Source organism: Azolla caroliniana, unplaced genomic scaffold (genome assembly GCF_043228905.1).
Source record: "Azolla caroliniana isolate FFs.n. ecotype wild unplaced genomic scaffold, voAzoCaro1.0.p SCAF_8, whole genome shotgun sequence".
Lineage (NCBI taxonomy): Eukaryota > Viridiplantae > Streptophyta > Polypodiopsida > Salviniales > Salviniaceae > Azolla > Azolla caroliniana.
The window spans coordinates 8,039,694-8,045,885 of record NW_028230443.1 but is presented as its reverse complement, the minus strand read 5'-3'; the positions used below and the strand labels follow the sequence as shown (position 1 = coordinate 8,045,885).

At 44.4% G+C, this 6,192-nt stretch overlaps 1 pseudogene across 1 annotated transcript; it reads right to left on the bottom strand.

Moving 5' to 3' along the window:
* Positions 1 to 890: 890 nt before the first annotated feature.
* Positions 891 to 2,868, bottom strand: LOC147860959 (cytochrome P450 78A7 pseudogene; annotated as a pseudogene). Its single transcript, XR_015530157.1, has 2 exons — positions 1,643 to 2,868; positions 891 to 1,526 (listed from the first exon to the last, which is right to left on the bottom strand). The product of XR_015530157.1 is annotated as a cytochrome P450 78A7 pseudogene (transcript).
* Positions 2,869 to 6,192: the final 3,324 nt, after the last annotated feature.

The window sequence follows — 6,192 nt, the reverse complement described above, 5'->3', positions numbered from 1 at the left end:
TAATTGCTCGAGTAACATTGCTTGAAACTAAACACTCTCCCCAAACAAAGTCTTACATTATTACCATGAATACTCATAGTCAACCCGAGAGAGAGAGAGAGAGAGAGAGAGAAAGTATAGGTGGATCAACCATATAATTAATTGATCTACTAGCATTACCTAAAAGCAAACACATATGATTGTTCGGGGAAGGGGGGCTTTGATTGATTGTGAGGGCATTTAGGTGGAAGGAAGTCAAAGGGGGTTTGTTGGGTTGACTAAGAGGCTGTCCAACGCAAGAGTAGGGAAATTCGAGAGGGACGGATAAAGAAAAATAAACGCGGTGTGCTTCCGAATTCTCCACCAATTGGGCGGGTTAAGGCACAAACACTACAAGGGCGCACAAATAGTCGTGGTGGTGGGAGGAAAATTGTAGGCAATGACAACAATTATTATTAATGTTTTGGCGATTAAAGTCAAATCGATAGCGAAAAGGTAGCCAAATGACAATTATAAAAATGTGTTTAAGTAAGCCATGAGAAGAAATTTTGGGAAGAGAATGAATCAAATATTTTTTGTGTTACATTACAAAAAGAGTGGGAGGAAGACCTAATAGCGCTACAGGGAGAGAAATGGCAGGAGCACATGGCGGGATGGGTGACACGTGGCGTGGTGTCACGTGAGCGGGGTGGGGGTGGGCCAAGCCCATTTCGCTAGCGTGCGAGGGCCAAAAACAAAAAAAAAGAGGCGAAAAAGAGGGGGTGGAAAATAGAGAATTTGCAAAAAATCTCCGTCCCGCACGTGCGATGATTATGTGCAGCACGTGCGCGCGGTTTTGGCAGGGTGGGGGTAGTAGTGTATTTTTTTTTTTTGGCCATCCGCCACCCGTGTGTTGGGCACAGCAGGAGGAGTTATGTGGAGGAGGAGGAGGAGGAGGAGGCGTGGCGGCGGACGGCACGTGCGCGGAGGGGGCACTTCATCTCGCAGGAGAGGTTGAGGTGCTCGGCGAGGTGGACGGGGTGGGAGGGGTGGGGTTGCCACGTGTAGGCGTAGAGGAGGCTGGCCACCCAGAGCTGGACGGTGGCGTAGCCCAGGGCCCTGCCGGGGCACACGCGCCGCCCGGCCCCGAACGGCGCCAGCCGCAGATCTCCGCCCCTCACGTCCACCTCCTCCTCCAGGAACCTCTCCGGCCTGAACGACTCCGCCTCCGCCCACACCTCTCCGTCGTGCGTGATCGCCCACATGTTCACCATCGCCGTCGTACCCGCCGGCACCCGGTATCCCGCCACGTGCACGTCCGCCACCGCCAGCCGCGCCCACGACAGCAGCGGCCCCGGCGGGTGCAGGCGCAGCGACTCCTTTATCACCGCCTGCAGGTATGGTAGCCTCGCCAGCCCCGCCTCGGCTATGCTTCTCACCCCACCTTCCGCCACGTACTCCTCGAGCTCCGCCTGCACCCGCCTCTGAATCTCCGGATTCAGCACCATCTCCGCCAGGATCCACTCCGTCAGCACGGCCGTCGTGTCGGCGCCCCGGAATATCATCTCCTGCATTTAATTACGCACCAGATTTAGATTTACTACTAAATCTTAGCTATAACGTGTGATCACGGGTCCAGTAAGTAGTTGTGATGAGTTACTACTACTGATTCCTTCCCTCTTACCCAGAGCACCGCGATCATATCCTCATCCGACAGCTTCTCCTCCTCGCTCAACGACAGCAATACGTCGATGAAATCCGACTGGCCAGCGGGAGGAGGATGGTCTTTGTCCCATCGCCCAGCCTCCGCCGCCGCCGCCCGCCGTTTCTCATCGATGAGCTTCTGCACGAAGACCTTCACTCGAGCCGCCAGAGCCCTGCTCCGCCGCTCCACCCCGGCGCTACGCCGATCGAACCAGGCCCAGAACCACTCCAAATGATCGTTGAAGTTCACCTCCCCCAGCAGATCAAATCCTTCTCTCACCATCGCCTCCAGATCATCCATGTCATGTCTGTAATCCTTGACGCCGAAGACGGAGCCCATTATGTTACTGAGCGAGGCATGCTGCAGGTGCGATCGAACCCCAACCCACCCACACCTCTCCATGGACTCGTCCATCCTCCGCATCATCTCGCACGTGTTGCGTTGCCTCAGCCACTCGTGGCCGGCGATCTGGCGCGGCGAGAAGAAATGGGTGGCGGCCACGCGGCGCAGGTTCCGCCAGTAGGGGCCGTAGGAAGCGAAGCCGATGGCGCGGTGGAAGAGCATCTGGCGGGCGGAGGCCTTGACGGGGCGATCGGCAAAAGAAGGGGAGGTAAGGATCTCCTTGGCGACATGTGGGGAGCAGGTGAGGACGGCGGGGGTGTGGCCCAGGCTGAAGGCCATGAGGCGGCGGCAATTGGCGGAGGCGGCCAGGGCGGAGAGGCGGACGTGGGCCAGAGGGTGGCGGAGGACAAGGAGGTGGCCAAGGATCGGGAGGCCCCGGGGCCCCGGGATGATCTCCCCATTATTACCTTCTTCTTCTTCTTTATCGGCGGGCCCGGGAGAATGAGGGGATCGGGAGCGGAGGCGACCCCATGCATTGCCGCCGGGCGAGGACCAATGGAGTAACACGGTCGCGGTAGCTACGGCCACAAGGAGGAGGAGTGCCAGGATGAGCAATTGTAGAATGGGATGAATGAGGAGTTGCCACCATGCACCTGCTCCCTCTTGAATGATGAATAATGTAGTAGTAGTAGTAGTAGTAGGAATGGGAGGAGGAGTTGTAGTAGAGTAGAAGTGTTGAAGATATAGTAGGATGTAGCTAGTGGTAGTGGTGGTGCTATGGTGATGGTCTAAGTTAAGGTGAGGTTCCATGGTCACACACTCTCACTCACTCACTTCACTCTTCTATGATTGAATGATTGAATATAAAATAAAACCTCTCCCCTTGGGGTAATGTGTGTATGTATGTATGTATATGGATAGCCTTAATTAAGGAGAGCAAGAAAGAACCCTAGTCTTATTTTGTGTGAGAGTTTGTGTGTTGAAACATGAGACTTACAAGAAGATGGGTGTGGCCTTCCTTTTCCTTTTATAGACAACCCCTCCCCCCCAACCATTACCTCGTATGGGATATATATATATATATATATATTTATATTTATATTTATATTTGCATTCCTACTACTTGGCTTCTTTCTTCTTTTTTACTTTCCTCTTATATCATATACATACATAACACCTTCAATCATTTGTAACAAAAATAAGACCCAATATTTGCTCTTACGAGTCTTTATTGCAATTTTTTGGGGTTTTATGCCATCCATTTTTATTTTTATTTTTATTTTTATTTTTTTAAACAAAACTACACCATACATAGTTTCCATTACCAATCCAATCAACGTATAATGATATCCCCCACTATGTCATAATTAAAACTAACACTCCACCTATGGAGGAAACAACCCTCGAGGGGGTACATATTGCCAAACCATTTTGTCATTTCTCTCCACAAAGACGAACAAATCCTTCCACTTGCCTTTAAAGGATTGTTGTTTCAGAAAAATGGTATCTTCATTGCCAGTGAAGGAGTCATATTGACCTTTTAAAATTGAGATACGCATCGACCAAATTTCTTTGACACAATGAACAGGATTTTGTTTTATTTGTTGAAACACATTTTTGCATCGATCTATCCAAATATTCCACAAAACCACCGATGATATTATAGCCCCATACTGTGGCATCCGCATTTAACCGATTTGAGCTTAAATATGGTATGTCCTTAACTTGCCTTCCCTTAGTTTGAAGGGTAAATAGTATCTTTTCCCTTTCATAATTATGTTTATCCACATTTATATCCATCCAAAAGACATTCCCCATGTAATCACATTAGGTCCATACGCAACATCAATGAGGCGCAACATACGTTTCCAAACAGAACATGTAGCCATATAGTTCCATAAGGCATGTTGTATTGATTCCAAATGAAACCCACAAAAAGAGCAAGTTTTGGTCCCCTCTTCCCTATGCATCCATTCCAAGACTCGAAGTGCATAGTGGACACTATGACACATAACCATCTAAATGTAGTGATTTTGCGAGGAATCTGTAGAGCCCACAACCATTTCCAAAACGCCAATACTAAATGCATAGGAATATTATTATTTAACCATACCTTAGCTGCAACCGGCAATTTTGGATTCCTCCTTCGTTAGAATTCCCTACCTAATGCCATGCATTATTATATCGCATGGTTTAATATATGTCTTCCATCGTGTATTTTTTGCACACATGGAACCATCCCACCCCTTGAAGCATCTTCAAGTTTCTCTCTTCGTTATTGCATTGGTTCCCATGGCTTCATTCACATTCAAGAACATTCATGATTGCGTCCTTCCCACACCTCCACTTCTCTTGTCCTTCATGTTATACTATCGTCCCATACATTTTGCAAGTTAATACCACAAATTTTGTAGGCATTTAGTACAATATCTACAATCTCTCTACCGCAATTAGCTCTTGAAATCTAGTTGAAAATATGTTTCTTTTCGTGGTATTTTGCTCTGCCCGCCCCTATAGAATCGGCAAGTTAAAAAAAGGTGTATTTGAAGCATTTTAGTGAATTATTATGCCCCAACACTGGCACAGTTTGTGAGGCTTTGCCCCTTTTCTGTATTCTTTTTGTTGTCCAAGGGTTTGCACTTTCATTCGTTATGTTGAATGCTTCTTAGCTTTTTTTTGGTCCTATACTTGAGTGTTACGAAAAACATTTGAAACCACGGAGGCTTACATATATCCAATGTCATAGTTGTATTTCTTAGACCTTGACACCATTACCTTCCCTTGTATAGAACCTTACTCGTCAAAAAACATTATGCCTTGATTAGAATTTAGAAGTTAGTTGACGTTTGGTTAAACTTGTCAATGCCAATATTCTATTAAAGAACACAACTCAAATGAGATTTTGCTTCAACTCTAAACGCCTAAGATTTTATTATATTATATATCTCCCAAATTATAATTTGTGTATAGCACATGGCATCCACACATTCATTTGTGCCTAGGTGTATGTTCTTATTTAGACTTGGTTTTCGAGACTCTCGATAATACGCTAACCAATTGTTAGGATAGAACATTGATTCCTCCAATGCGAATGTTGATCCAAGATTATTTTCTAGGTCATGTTCTTCCCTTTTATTATTAAGTCGTCCATTCAAAGTTTTGCAGTGCAACTTTATTATATGAATGTGTGGAAATCTAGTAGAGGCTAGACGAAATAATGTTCTACTTTTATTATAGTTTTGAAACTTAGAGATGATCTCAAAGTCAATGTAGCAAGGCATTTATGTGTTTCCTTATAGTATAAGTAGTGAAGTTGGGTCTAGGTTGTACAAATGAACCTCTTAATGCTTGTCTATAGAGAGAAATCTTTTCCATGGCATCATTATACATGAGATAATATAATCCCACATGTTGGATTCTTAGAATAAATTCTTTTAAGTCTATACTTTTGATGGTGATAGACATTAGTTGAAATACAAAACTATTATAAAATTTAGGACTACGTATTAGAATAGATTAAATAACAATCATTATCACATAATTTAGCTTTAACAAGACACTAATGCAAGTATATGAGCGCCGAAATTTCACATCGATGTCACGTGTTTCATTGTGAATGCCATATCTACAAATAAATTATTTAAATTAAAGATAAAATCGTTTGCACTTCATGCATGTTCTAGACTCTACTTCTTTGTTTAGTACTTGGGTGGCACATTTCTTGAAGCTATCAGATGGTAACACTAGAGAGGGTCACTAAAACACAATTGTTAACTTCTTATGGCAACTAAGATATATTAAATACAAACTATTACAAAGTAGGTCTATCACAAACTAATGAACAACATTCATTACGTAATGTCTTAATAACTCTATGAAGCATTAATGCAAAGATATTAAGTTGACAACTATATTTGCTCATAGAATGATGCGCTTCATAATGATGTGAATTTGTGACACCATGCACCATGAGGTAAATTTTTATGTTAGGGAGGGTTATTGTCCAAGTATTGTGTTATCACAATTTAGACTAGTCTATAAAATTTGCAACTATTAGTCTCTTTGTTTCTAATTTCTAGTCTATCAAAGTCAAATGGTTTAGTCATCTATCTCGTATCCGCTAGTTTCGTATGCGTCATGTATGCATGTAAGCATTATGCACATTGGCAATCACGAGAATATGTCAA